The 15,472-nt window shown below is 38.5% G+C and overlaps 1 protein-coding gene across 1 annotated transcript in view; it reads right to left on the bottom strand.

The window, feature by feature from the left end:
* Nucleotides 1–15,472, bottom strand: part of KCNK5 (potassium two pore domain channel subfamily K member 5) — a 36,612-nt gene that overhangs the window by 9,406 nt on the left and 11,734 nt on the right. The window lies entirely within an intron of this gene.

Below are 15,472 nucleotides of genomic sequence, written 5' to 3'. Positions count from 1 at the left end.
AATCTAGTATGCCATGATGAATGCAAAGCACTCGTTGACAATATTTTAGGGAAGCAAGTGTAGTTATTGGCATTTCCACAGATTCAGGAAGTCAACTTTTTAACATCTGTTCAGGTCTTCAGGTGCTCAAGAATTTTTAACCATCTTCATCTTTCATAGGAAGGGACTTGGAAGACCCAGCCTCCCCTGCCTTTCCGAAACTAGACTGTAGAAAACACATTGATAAAAAAACCTAATGACTATTTAGTGCAGAAAGTCAAAATTTCAGATCAAAATCATGCATCTTGCCAATTCTGACAGGTATTTCTACCTCCTTGAAGTAAAAGAGAAAAATGATTTATTATATTCTCTTCTAGAAATCCCCAGTTATTTAAATCTTTGCTCTGTCACATCATGATGCAGTTAAAGCCTTCTCAGGTTACTCTGCTTTTTTCCCCTTCAGTGTAAACAAAGGTTGTCTGAACAAAACTCTGAGGTTATATCCATATACAGGAGAGGTGAAAGTATCTTCAAAAGTTGATTCATAACATTATCCCACTTTGTGTTTCTCCCTCAATAAGTGTTGAGCACAGAAACTATCTTGTTCTAAATACCTAAAATTGGAAGCAGTATACTTTTTTTTTTTTTAATAAACATGACAGGTGAGGTTTATCTTCAACTGGTAAGAACTTAGATGTACCTACAACCAACTCTTCCTTCCCTTGACACCCCTTGCTTCCTTCCTCCTTGATTAAGATCTGATCTTGGACCCAGCAGAGACTCAACACAAAGTTCAATCACTACTGAAAACATACACAAGTTAACACAGGTTTTAATTATTCTTGAGACTTATTACGTATCACCACCCTCCTACTGTAATAAAAATGCCCTCAAAGTGAATGTATTGTGCATATACAAGATGCAAATAATTTAATTAAAAATGCACTTTCAACACACAAGCTATTACAGAAGATAAAAAGAGAAGCATTGAAAGTGAACGAAGGTACATAACTAGGTTTTTCTCTTGGTAAACTCAATGCATGTCCAAAACTGCGTGCAGTGTCTTTCCACAGCCTACAGGCTCTGAATAGAAAAGGATAGAGAGAGAGTTCTCACCAAGGCAGTAATTTGTCATAAGAAAGTAGTGTTGAAATGAGAAGTAGCCTTAAAACAGGCAGGTCGACAGCAGGCAAGTAAACACACAATGCCATCCCTTTCCAAAAAAAAAAAAAAAAAAATTTGAGGCAGCTACAGTGGATCACAGGAATTCATCTGAGTAGAGACCAATCAAAGTAGCTTCATTTATTTCTGCTATGGTCTGCAGATGAACTTCCTAAATGTCCCAAAGGACATCCAAAGTATGCAATAGACACAATTTGTGATCTATTATCCCTGAAAAGATTCTTTGACTTCTTCCATTGTCCAGCAACAGTGCACTAAATGTTATATCAAACACCAGTTCTCCAGTCATTTTGCATGCTATAAGCACACTGGGATTTTTTTTTTTTTTGTTATTTCCTCACAGAGCAACTGACCTTATAAGAGATGCACTGAAGTATCTGTTTCCATTGTCACTGGGCCATTATCTCATTGCATTACTCCACCTTCAGTCTGAGCTAATGAGTTCAGTTTCTCAGTACGTACAGTTAACATTAAGATCTGCCAGCATTTGAGGTCTGGAGGTGTGAAGGGCGCCCAGACCCAAGGGGAAGAAGCTGCTGGACTGAGTAGCACACAGCTCCCCTCCATGCCCAGGCAGTTAACATTTTGGGGGAGAGATGACCAGGTCTCTATATAAACACCTTAGAGACAGACACAGATATTCTCCAGCCAAAGCTGTTGCCCTCTCCCTGTCCCTATTTACACACAGCTATCGGCTATTAGCACACAATTATCTATGATCTACAGTCTAGTCTTTTAAGTTACTTTATGCCTGCAATAAGCCTGAGTGCACTATATGCATCCCAGCTGCAGGAACAAAGATGGTCACAAAACACGCTTAAATAGCTTTGGTGCAGTGGGAAATACGTAGCTGCTTTCCAAGCAGCGTTAACTTTTGCCCATATTGAAATAATTAAATATTTTGGCTTCAACAAACATTGTGAGTGGACACTATACAACTGAACAGCAAATATGGGTTCTTTTGCTTGGTAAATCTGTTAAGCAATGTCAGAGATGCCTTTATTTTCATACACTAGAATACAGAATGCCCCAGGTTGCCTGTGCTGGATTTCTTAAACTACAGAAAATTTACTCTAAAGAGTCTTTGGATGGGAAAATAGGGGGCAAGGAGGGAGAGTAAGAAAAGGGTAGATGGTGCAAGTGTTCTTAATATCTTGAAAGATGTCATTTAGAAAATACCTTTTCAAGTATGCCCAAATTCAAAAGCTGAAAATAGTTAACTAACTCAGAATTTACACATCGCCTTAGACCCCACCTCGTGACAGTTTGTACTGATGAAGGCAGGACTTTATTTTCAGTCAAACAACTTCTGCCTCACAGGAGCCAAACCCCCTCTTCTCCCTCACTCCCCACCACTCCAATTCTGCACATTGGCAAAGGAAAAAGAAAAATAAGATCTAGAGTTCCTGGAGCTATTGCTGAAGGTAAACAGACTTGCAATTGCAGAGGGAGATTTAAGACACACATAAAATTAATAAATCTTCTGATGACATTAACACAAGTAGAAACTGGGATGCTATTTGAACATAATCAAGCAGACAATTTTCTCCACTTGCAGGTACTTCCCCACAAACCCGAGCATTGTTCCAATACAGCATTGTGTTTCCTGGGCTTGGTGACATTTTTATTAACTCTTGATGACCAGCTTCACTCAAGATTTACCAGATATCACAAGAAGTAGTTGTAAAATCTCCCCTATCTTGGGCAAAGGAGAGGAGTTTCTCTCAGATCCTTTGGGCACATGCCACTTGCATCCTCTCTACATGAGTACCAGTAGGGCTGAAAAGTTCTCAAACTAAATTTGAAAATAGCAAGGAGAAGCCTGGACCCACATAGGTATTATGGATATGTTCCTACCTCTATTTTATTCTACTTCTCCATTTTCTGCTGGGGGCAAGCCCAGAACAGCAGCAAGGTTTTCCCAAACTGGGAAGCTACATAATATTGAATTTATTAAAATTGGTTTTTTTCTACTGGCCTGTCAAAATTTGCTAGGGCAAGTCTCTATGGTGGTTTAAAAGCTTGCAATAGTCAGCAGACGCATCTTAGCTGTCCTTGTCTTTGTATTATCAGGAGGGATAGTTAAGTTTGAAATGTGATCAATACCGCTGCAAGGTTAAATGGTCCCTGTAGAAGTAATGCAAGGGTACAAAAGTAAGAGAACGAGCACATTGGGGACTGCCTCCAAGTGAGAGAGCTTTACCATAACTAGGTATGTGGAATATGCCATTTTACTTTGGCTTCTTGGCCTTCAGAAGAAGGAAAAATGGGACAGAACTATCACCTTCTGCCTCTGTAAGCATGAAGAAGTGCGCAAGGCCTTGTTTTCTTTCTAGGAAAAGAAGAAAATATTCTTTTACACACTCCCTTCAGGTATTTATACACATTGATGAGATCCCCCTCAGCCTTTTCTTCAGGCTGAACAGTCCCAGCTCTCTCAGTCTTTCCTCACAGGAGGACCGGAGCACCCTCCAGTCCCTTGATCACCTTAGTGACTCTCTCCAGCATGTCCCATGTCTCTTTTGTATCGGGGAGCCCAGAACCAGACACAGTACGCCAGGTGTGGCCTCACCAGCACAGAGTAGAAGGGAAGGATCACCTCCCTCGACCTGTTGGTAGTGCCTTGCCTAATGCAGCCCAGGATACCTTTAGCCACCTTGGCTGCAAGGGTACATTGTTGGCTCATGTTCAACTTGACATCCACCAGGACCCCAGGTCCTTTTCTGCAAAGCTGCTTTCCAGTGGAGTGGCCCCCAGCATGTACTGGTACCTGGATCCACATGCAGTTAGTGATTTTATTCCAAGAGTTAAGGACTGCAAGAAAGCTGTGATACAGGTTTTGCATATCAAGTAGGTATAATTTTGTATTTGGCATGAAATCCTAGACACTTTAATAAGTATTAGCTGGGTCTGATAACAATGAGCAATAGGAAAGAAAAAGGACTTCTGGGGTACTTACGGCCAGATAGATGGATAAACCAGACTAAAGACACAAGACAATAAACAGGCTATATAAACTAGAGCAACAGATCCCGCCCCACAGGCACCCTATTACATAGAAGAAGAACAGCCAGATATTGCTCAGTGCCAGCTCTCTTCTGAAGAGGCTGAAGCCTCCCATGTTATACAAAGCATTCCTTGGAGATGTGACACATAAGTCTAATGGTAGTTTTAAGCTTCTCCCAGTGGTATGAACAATTTTCTTTTGAAAATGTGAAGTGTTTCTCCATAAGAAATGAGATGTAATTGAACTATTAAACCTGAAATCGTAACCAGTGGCTTTCATTCTACTCTCAAGAGTATTACCATCTACACAAAGGACAATCACAGCTGGCTGCTGCATTCAAAAGCAGAGGCCATTAAAGCAATAACTGATGCATCCTTTCAGGACTCTCAGGCTTTGTCCCAACTTCTGACTCTGAAGGAACATGGAGTGATTTTGCTTCTTTGTCAAGTTGTTTTATAGAGGATGTAAAGATTTAATGCACAGAAAACCACTGAGAATTACTACAAAGTACTTCGGAGACCTTCCTACAAGGAATAAAGCTTCAACAGCAATCTCTTCACATTGACACCCAAATCCTTTATTCAATTTGAAGAAACCAGAAAACTGTGTAGTAGTTATCTAATCATGGGTACATACAATACTAACAATTTAGCCAATCATAATAAAATTGTCCAGGGTAATGAGGTTTAAATTTATAATATCAGATGAAACTCTATACTGCTGTTCATCTTTAAGCAGATTTTAATTTTAACCAAATCCAGCAGCAGCAGAGCAAAACAAATACAAAAGTGGTACAAGAGGCTGTATGGACTTTTTTCATGATTTTTAAAATCAAGAAAAGCCTTAAAGTAACTCCTAAGTTACTTTAAAATAATAAAAAAAAATAAAAAAACATGCCATGCAAATTGCACACCCTTCTATGTGTCCTCCATGGTTTTTGCAGTTACCTAGGTTTTCTGGCTCCAGTTATAAAGTTACAGTAGCAGTCAGCTGTTTATAATAATCAGATTTTTAAATGCAAACAAAACATTTCATTGTTAATGTTTATCTTTCCAATAATAAAAAAATTTAGTCACATGTTAAGACTCCCAGGTCAGATACACACTACAAAGTTCTGCTGATCTAGATAATATTGTCTCAGGATTACATGTAAATAAAGAGAAAAGAAACCCTCTCAGTCATTATCCTAAGTCTTTGGGTGGTCACAGCTAGATTGGCAGAACAACTTCCTCAGACTCATCATGCAGACAGGCAACACAGTGGCCATGGCCAGAAATTTCCTGCCCTGTTGGCATATTGCAATTTGACATCTGCTTGCATATTAAAAGCAGCAGAAACTATTTCACAGGCACAGCCTGAATTTGTAAGTACTTTATACCTAGACCAAAAGTAGTAGATTCACAGTCAAACTAGGACTATACTAATCCTGGCTGACAGCTGCCATAGCTCATCTATTGAGTAAGTTTGTGTGTCTAGCTGTTAAGCAACAGATATATATTTAATATAATAATAAATGCCATAATCTATTGTTTTGAGTTATAGTAGTTGAGGAAGAGAAAATAAAAGAAAGAAAAAAGAAGAAAGTAAAGATTTAAAGCCAACTGCCTTCCCCCCACACCCCTGATATGTCCTGATTGAATGGAGGATACTGCCCATCAGAGAAAATATTTTCCTCACTAGAGCACCTTGGCAGCTTGGGGTTTGGGGAAGGAAGGGGAAGGAGAAGCCAACTATGTAACTAATGGTTTTACCAATAAGTAAGAAATATTTTTGCCCCAATTACTTTTCATGTCTAGATATACGAGGTGTATACGTGTAATGATTTATTAAAATTTTCTGTTTGAGTTCTCCAAAGCCTTCATATTAACCTATATATTCTTGAGACTAAAATATTTCACCTCTCTCCCCAGCCTTCACTTTCAAAGACAGCTGCAATACTGCTAAGAAAATCTTCCTATGCCATGATGCTCACTTTGGTAGCCAGAGACACAATGTGGCAGAGCTGCAGAAAGATGAGAGAATACACATAAGGTTAAATGATTTCATCAAGGGAGCAGAAAGAGCAGCTATTCCAGTGTCATCTTTAGAAGGGCTGCTATACACGTGTCTGCACAGAGAAATCAAAGCTCACCACTTCTTGGAGAGGGAAAAAAAGAAATCCTTTGAGGATTAGAATACAAAAACCCACAGCCTAGAATACAAAACAGCAGCACCCTATTTGGACACACATATTTCTGCCAGCCACTTGGCACCTGACACATATAGTACGTAATCAGCTCAAGGCAAGAGTTCTCAGGGAAGGATGGTAGTAACTATCTACCCCTTTGGAGCAGCTCAAAGTCACCAAAAAAAGCATACGCTTGTGGTTCCTGCCATCCTTTTTTACAGCCCCATCTCTAGCGTAATGACAGGCTTATCCTGATTGCTCACTTGGACTCTGAGTTCCCAGCTGACTGAAACACGCTGGCATATGACCAGGGCCAGCACACAGGGCCAAGTGAACAAGTCTTTCAGGCTGCCTTCACCACTTGACAGTCTCTGCAGGACTACGCTAACCAGCAGGACTTAGGATAGCTGACCTTTCATTTCCCTCTCAGCATTATCTGTGTTCACAATATGAATTTCATGTTTGTCAGGACAAGAACCATGCCAGATGTAAAAAGAAGTCTTTTTAGACGAGTCCTGGATTTCCTACTTCACTTCTGTGGGGAATGGTTTGCGACCTTTTTTGTAGAAAGAAAAATAAGACAAGTGAACCATATTGTCTTGGTCTAACAGGCAACACCCTTGTGTCTTGCTAACCTATGGAAGTTTTACTGTCCTTTACTGACCTATGCAGAGAGTAGAATTGGAAGGTGGTTGGGGCAAGAGGTGCAGGATATGAGTCAGCAGCACCTGTGTTAGAGAAGAATGGTGGGATTTAATAAATTCTACATTTATTAAAGAGGACATCAGTTGACTACACAAGTCTGATTCCTGATAACTGAGCATGTAGGAGTGAATCCGCAGTTAATTCAACTGCTGTGCACAGCATTTCTTCCCAGCTGTCCTATACTAAGAGTTGCTAGGTTCTCCAAGACTCTCACTAATCCTAGAACTTGTACAATCTATTTTAACAAATGTAAAATCTGAGGCAGAAACAGCTTGTTTCTAATAGCACAATGGGGTTATGGCCAGTAGCCACCTACCACAAGGACAAAGTTGAAATTGAGGCAAAAAATAGGAAGTAGTCATTGAGGGAATAATGTTAACTTCTACTTATAAAAGAATAAAAACCCCACAAGCCTCATGCTTGGTGTTGACAGATGTAAATAATAAACCTAATCAAAAGCAGACATGAACATTAGCTGAAAAGCTAGAGAGATCAATACAGGTACACAGGATTCCTTCCCCCTTATCTATGAATTGAACTATAACAAAAATAAAATAAAACCCTGGAAAGTAAGTGTTAGTCCCCATGTTTACATTCCTACATAGGTCAGATACAAATAGCAGGGGATGGTTTTTCCCCTTGCTGTCATACACTGCATTTATAAAATGGTTGATTAAGTGTTATTGCAAGTAAAATCATATTTTGATTTTTCAATCAACAGTTTAGTCTTAAAATACAGTTCCTATCAAAGGGCAAACTTTTGAAAATTCCCAGTTGGGGAAAAAAACACCTGGCAAAATATGGTTTTACATTCTTCAGGCAAGGGTTTTCTTTTCAGCAATAGCAAGATTTAATCCAGAATGAGATGGTATTTTCACACTCCTACAGATACTGCAGATAGAATGTTATCTTGTCAGTTTTCCACAGTCTGCAGGGAAAGGAGAACTTCTTTAAGTTCTCCTCAACTCTTCTTTTTAACTGCTTACACATATCAGTGGTTTTTTGTGTTTTTTTTAACAAGGCAATTATAAAATTTGTTTAAATTTGCTGAAAGTCACTTTAAATGATCCACCAGTATCTTAGCATACAAAATAGAAAGGTACATATATAGGTCAAACGCACTGTAGATACCACATTTCATCCAAAAGATTATAAAACAAGATTGAACTCGCTCTGCAGAGAAAGTTTAGCTAATCTTGTTGATTCTTCATTTACCGAGGGAACTTCTCAGCATTTCATTCTATTCATACAACACTGCTTCTCAATGCATAAATGAATTACACAGCCAAGACACTCCATTGCTTTCCTTTCATTATGCTTAACTTTGGTCTGTCAGCAACTTGGACCTCCATCTAAGCATACCTTTTCTTACCTAATAGAGCCTCCAGCACATGCCACTTCATACAGAGCTGTCCCTACATCTAAGCCTGATATTTAAAGAATGCATGTAAATACATGCCTGGTTTTCACTTTGCATAGTTCTGTTATATAACAGGACAGCAAACCAGACATGGTTTGTGTCTGTTAATTCAGAATACAGCACACCCAGAGGGCTTTTTACATGCATCTTAGTTTCTTAATTAGGCTGTTTTGTCACAATTCTTTATTGATTTTTTTTTTTTTTAATATTGGGGAAACTCCCGTTCCTAGACTTCAAAATGCCTAGCACTTTTTTTTTCCTTTTCTTTTTTTCTTCCAAAGCAGCTTTGCTAGTTTTATTAGATGAAGAAAGCACAGAGTGGGATACATTGTCTTGTACTGGACTTTGAAACCAGATTCCAATTACAGTAAGTAAGTAAATGCTATGAGGAAAGCCATGGATTAGAGCTGCAGATTCCTTTAAATTTACTGATTAGCCAGGAAAGCAGAACAGGCTATCTAGTACTAACACCTGAAGATCACAGCGTTAAACACAGGTGTACAAGGTACTACCAAAACGAGAGAAACTAGTGGTCTTCAGCAGATGGAAAATACTCTTGACTAAACTGGATCACTCTGCTGTAAAGAAAACCTGCGTATGTCTTTCGAAGAACATTACTGAGCTTGAAAAGGGACTAGAAAGCATTCACATTTTAACCCTACACACATACTTTTACACTGGAAAATATTTGCTATGAGGAAGCTTCATCTGTGGTTTATTTAGGTGCTCACAACTGAGGAAGAACACAGATATATCCCAAAGCAAACTGGAACAGCTCAACAGTGAGCTCTATGGTACCTCTGCAAAAGAGACAGTTTGTTGGATATGCCAATGAATTCTTATTTGCACCTGAAGTTATATCAGGTTAGCTGTTCTTTTTAAAATTCACACTACCCAATCCTAGAATAACCTCTATGTACAGAGAGCATTTAAACAAGAGCATGCTTGCTATGAGTTAGTGTACTACTGCACACAGACTCCAGGACTTTCCAAAACTGTTGTAAGCAAAGGTTTTCAAAAGCACTTGTGTTTGGATGCTATGCCATCATAAATAAAACTGAACAGAGAATACTGTCACGGATCCCTGCCTTTATTAGGCAGGCTAGTGGCCTAAATATCCATCCTGACCTTGCAGAAGAGACCTCCTTTCTAACTAATCTAAGTGGAATGGAGTTTTCTCCCATCTTCTCCCAAGCACTGATGACAGCACTTTTTTCCCCCCTCTGGCATCGTTATTTTAACACACCACCAATTATGCATGTTAAACAATGCAGGAAGTTTTTCAGTGGTCTCAAAAGGAACAGAGCGAAAACTTAAAATAAGCCTGGGCACTTCAGTTTTTTTCCTCCTGGGTTTTGTTTTATCTTTTTGCAAGTGCAATGTGTGTGGGGGAACAATATTAAAAAGATAAATTTGTATCAGGGACCAAGCATCAAGCATCAACTGCTGACACTGACAACCCAGTAAAGAGAGGAAATGATTTGTTTAACCTGTGAAGGGTATTCTTGCTAAAGACAGTACTACAGGCACAAGCATCTCTTCTTGCCACTGCATTCTCTAACTCTCTACGCTTCCTTGTTGGCAAAAAGAACAAGGGTAGAGAATGCACATTTGTCACAGATAAGAACACTTGTTATTTTATTCTTTTAAGTGCTCATTTGTTTCCTTGTTTTTTGATTACAATTTAACCAGATTAAGTGATCTTTTAGAAAGGCAATCGGTTAATTAATCCATATTGGGTAGAACAAATAATGCTCTTCAAGCATAATCTCAATTTACTACCCAGAAATAGCTCTAATCAGTCAGAGACAAAAAGGGGGGAAAAAGTTTTTACATGCAAAATTAGAAGACATGCTCTACCCTGGTTTTAGCTTGTTATCTGAAGGCCATGCAATAAATCATGAATTTAGAGGAGATGTAAAGAACCATCTTTGTACTTGCTTCAACCTGTAAGACTCATAAAAATTTAATTGTGGCTAATATTTATGAGTCTGGAGGCCTCAGGACACAGTCCAGTGGAAACAATTTGTGAGTCTACAGTCAAATTAATTCCACGTTATTGCTTGGAAATAGAGAAGGTAAATAATTGTGACAGCTATTCCCTGCTTGGAAAGATGATCAAAATTAGACAAAGCATGAGCAGGATGAAACAGGATACAGAAGAAGTGAGGATAAATACCTTGGGCATTTCTACAGTGCCAGCATTAGATATACTGAATATTCTTCTCTCTCTGCCCGCTCCCCCCCCCCCAAGTTAAAACCAGACATTCATGTGCTGACCTTTTTAGTAGTTCACATAGATTTAAATGCTGATCACTACAACAAATTGTACTCTACCTACAGCAAGTCCTTAGGGTTGCTTCTACTTGGATAAAGAGTCTTAGTATTGCTGTAATGTACTGCAAGATGACCTGCTCAATCAGCACTGGCAACTAGCACCATCACCTCTTCATTCCCACCAGGGTGAACACAAGCTTCACAAAATGTATTGGTATTTTTGAGTTTTGCATGGAAAGTTACAGCTGAGTAATAAACCTAATTGAGAAAGCTTGCCTGAGGACATCATGCAAGTGCTTTTTTTTTTTTTTTTTGGTTCCTTGGCATGGAGAACAAGGGCTGGGAGTTTTAAAGTTAATGGAAAATATCCTGGGAAATAATCACCATTGACATGATAAGAGGATCATCTCCTGTGGGACAAACAAGTGCACAGGGAACAAGTGTACCACTTAACCCTCCTAGCTTCCCAACTTCTGCAGTATCTGAAAATTAATAGAAAAACAGTAGTTCCAGGAAAGGGTGTTGATTTAACAACAGAAAATGCCTGCCTGTGGAAGAGAACCACTGGAAAACCATTTGACTTAGCAGAATTATATCCTTCTACTGGAGAGAGCAGACTAGCAAAACACAGCTTAAAATTTATCTTAGTTTCTGTAATTTCCTCCTTTAGTCTATGCTATGAACTGAATCTCTCCTTTAATTAACCTGAAGTAAGAGCAAAGTTCCAGAACTTCTGTATCTTGAAATTGGATCTTATTGCCCTTGAAAGCAATATAGGTTTTGTCATCAATTTTATTTAGAGAAGATAAGGTATTATACAGGTAAGCACATGGGTTGTGATAAGGCCCAGCAGTGCTGTAAACTTAAAAAAAACTAGTGACAGAGCAATCAGCTGGCACACTGGCTGTATCTTTTAGAGTCATTTACTGGCATCATTTCAGTCATTAGCAAGGATGGCACCAGACCTTTCATTTGTACTACCCATGTACCTGGGCACCCTGTAAATCTGGTGATACTATAGACTTTGACATACCTTCAACATATAAACACCTTTTTCAAACATTTATTGCTCAGCTGATTTGAGAGGCCTGCAGACAGTCTTGGCCAATTGTACATTAAATCATTACTGCTTTAGTTTCAAGGATAATGTATCTTAATGAAGAATCATGTTTCAAAAATTGGGTATTTTTAAAGTCAGCTTTAAGATGTCCTAGTCACCCAATGCAATTTATTCTGCTTCTCCTTTCCCACTCTCTGACATAAAAACACTATCATAACCTACAGCAGTAAAGGCAAGGGGAATACATTTTTTTCATTACATCTCATCAGTCCAGGCATACTGCTTAGGCATCCCAACAACAGAAGCACATCAATAAAAACAAAAGGGGAAGAACTTCAAGGAACAGCTAGATGCTTGAAATCCCTTTCCTGATGTCTTGCTGTCATTCTGCAAGGCACTGGTGAAACTTAGCTGGCACGATTTCTACAGTTCTGGTCATTCACCTTCAAGAAATGGGAACAGAGGTAAGACAAGGGCTAGAAGAATGAGGAGACTATTATGAGTCAGCCAAAGCAATTTGTACTGCAAAAATAAAAGCTGAGTGGGGATAGCATTGCTTTCTTCTGTACTACATCAGAAACTACAATGCAAGACCACAAACAAAACCCAGTGTTGGTATAAGAACAAAACAAAAAAAACTGAGCATGAGTGAAATTAACCTGTAAATTTAAACAGGTTCTCAACCTATGCAATAGTTTTTAATCAAAGCATTCAGCATAGTAGTGTAGATGAACCTCCCTGTCTAAACCAAGATCCAGCTTAACAATGATTGGTTTAGTTTAATGTAAATATTTCTACAACATGGCCTTACAGGTAAGATTTTGGATCTGAAATCCTTCTTACAATTACAGTGCATTGGGGAGCATATTATTGTCCTACAGTAAAATCGTCTCAGTAAGAGAGGAGTTCTTCAGACAGAAGTTGTGAGAAAGAGTAAACAATTTCACCATTTTCTGTGGCACCATTCAAAGGCATGCATGAGTTCTTCCTCAAGGATTGACATGATGCAGGGTTGGAAAGAGGTAAATGCTAAAGAGTAAAACAAATTACTTGGAAAGGATCAACTGTACTGATAAATAGAACACCAAAACTTTTGCAGCACCAGCTTGATTTATATTTTTTTCCTGGCAGACTTCTAACAAGAGTTTTAAAAGGTCTTTCAATAAGGCTCAAGCATCATAAAATACATGTAATTTCCTTTACTGAGTACACTCGTAGTTCTACAAAGTGGACACACTGCCCTACTGATTTTGTGAAGCCTCATCTTAAGGCCACATTTAAGAGAAGTACTAGTCAAGAATAGTGATTTTGTAACGATAATTTGCACTCCTTATACAAAGTGCTGTTCTACTGAAGGTTTACAGATGGCTGTTACATCTACAGCTACAGACATAACAAGAGCTATCCTCTTCGAATTAAGCAAGTATTATATGAAAATATTCCAGCTGATAACAGAAACAGAACACTAATCAAGGATTGCAGCAGAAACACTACACAGCTGGGGGCAGGGGGGTGAAGAAGGATAGGTCTTTGTTCTTTTGTTTTGTAAAAAGCAAAGCAAGAATTACATTTATCCTTTCAGCTTTCCATCATAAACCTCTATTTTACAAAACAGTATTTTTAAAATAGGCAGTTTGAGAAATTTTCGGTCAAAAGACACATAAGTGTTTTCTAAAAAGTCCTCACATTGTGTACACATGTTTGCGGAAACCTGTTGTACTCTGCCCAGCCAGTATTTGGATAACGCTTATTGATTTCATAGTCTGCAATAAGTTCTGCATTTTGACTTTTTCTCCATCCTCATGGAAACTCCCCATTGCTTTCCCAAACTACCTCTACTGAATGGAATGCCTCAAGTCTGAGGCTTCAGTTTGCACGCAGTAAATTCAAGAATAAGGCCACAAAAGGATGTTCAGCCCAAACAAGGTTGGACATAAGCACGTGCCCCTTTTTCCTTACCAAGGCAAGTTGAGGCCAAGCCAGCATTGCTCATGTGACTTGACAGGAAAACTGTGAGTAGTCAGGTCTTTGGAAATATTTATTGCTGTTTCTGTACCTTAAGTGTGTAATAATGAACTTTCTTGTGGCTACATCAGCAGTTTTCATTCTTAGAAATGAAATCAATCATGTAATCAAGCCCCTAAGAGAAAGCACAGAAGAACTTAAAGCCGCTGTTTGATCAGAAATCAAGTAGTCGTAAGCTGCTACAAGGTGATTATTTTTTTTTTTTGGGGGGGGGGGGGGGCGTGGGGGTGGGGTGTGAGGCAAATTGAACCATTACAGTTGAATGATTAAGTTTCTCCTCACTACCAACCCTTGCTATCCTGCTGCTAACCCTCCCTTTGCCATAACTAGCTAACAGCATGCTTTATTAGTGACCTGCCAGCCCAGATGTGTGAAAAAGACAACTAAAGGTAAACAATCATAATGAGAGAATGAATTAATTCTCCAATAAACCCCCAAGTTTTGGAATAGTTTCTATTTTAGGATGAAACATGAAGTCAAGAGAGACTTAGGTGGTAAGATCTCATTAAAATAAAAAATTAAAAAAAAATATCATTTGAACAAATGGAGCTCTACTTCCATTCTGCAGGACAAATAGGTGTTACTGTTTCCTCTGGAAAAACATTCTATTTTGTAGGGATATTAACCTCTTGGAGGCATGTCAATATTTTTACAGCATGCACTGTTTAAGACTTGCTTGTGTATGATGTATAGCATGGACAGTTAATTTTCCTATAAGTCATAATTCATAGGACAAACAATGTGAGGAATATTAATGGAAAGAGATCAACAAGGTTATTTCCTTTTTGTGGCTTTCTGCAGAGTTAAATAATAAGTAAAACTCATAATTCAGCAAATTAGTTAACTGAAACTTTTGTCATTGCAGAATTGAACGCTGAAGCTCACCTATTTGTGATATTTGCAGATCCTGTGCTTGAATGAACTAATGCTGCTTAAAATTATTTCTCCTTTCCACTTATATGCAATAGATGTAAACACCAACAGTTTTGAAAAGGCAGCTGGCTTCTTTGACAGATCATGAGTATAAAATTTAACAGTTGATATGGATTTTTTCCCCTATTAGTTTCAGGACTAGATTCCACTTTAACGAACTAGTTAATAAACTATTTTGATGAAAAGCATATTCAGTGCTTTACCAGCATTCCCTTCCTCTTGCGATTAATGCAATTATAGAACTGTTTCCTTTTCACTTTCCCAAGTTCCACATAGACATGTTTTGAAGACAAATTAACTAAAGGTTACTGCTGCATGAGAACTGCAGCTGTTCTGCAGATGCTGAGTGTCCCAACTTTTCTTTGGTCTCCAATTACTCTCATTCAGAAATAAAATCTATCAGATGATTTCATAGCTTTCATTAATACAGATAATTTTGAGGGCTTCTGTGCCAATTTGCCTATAATACACATTTCCATAGTTGCAGAAAAAAAAAAAAGTATTTCAACAACTTTTAGGTTACACCAGCTGAAATTAAGACGTTGGAATAATCTATAATAGCAGATTAGGCTTCCTTTCTATCTGAATACATACATGGTGACTATTGTAGCCAACTCCCCTTTAAAAGGGCTTTGAAAAATGCTGTTGTCCCCACTTTAGAGATAAAAAAGTGGAAGCAGAAGAGTCAAGAGTTTAATCAAGCCCTCACACCAGCTG

Source organism: Buteo buteo, chromosome 12 (assembly GCF_964188355.1).
Source record: "Buteo buteo chromosome 12, bButBut1.hap1.1, whole genome shotgun sequence".
In the NCBI taxonomy this organism is placed as follows: domain Eukaryota; kingdom Metazoa; phylum Chordata; class Aves; order Accipitriformes; family Accipitridae; genus Buteo; species Buteo buteo.
The sequence above is the reverse complement of the archived record's forward strand: the minus strand, read 5'-3'. Positions and strand labels throughout refer to the sequence as shown.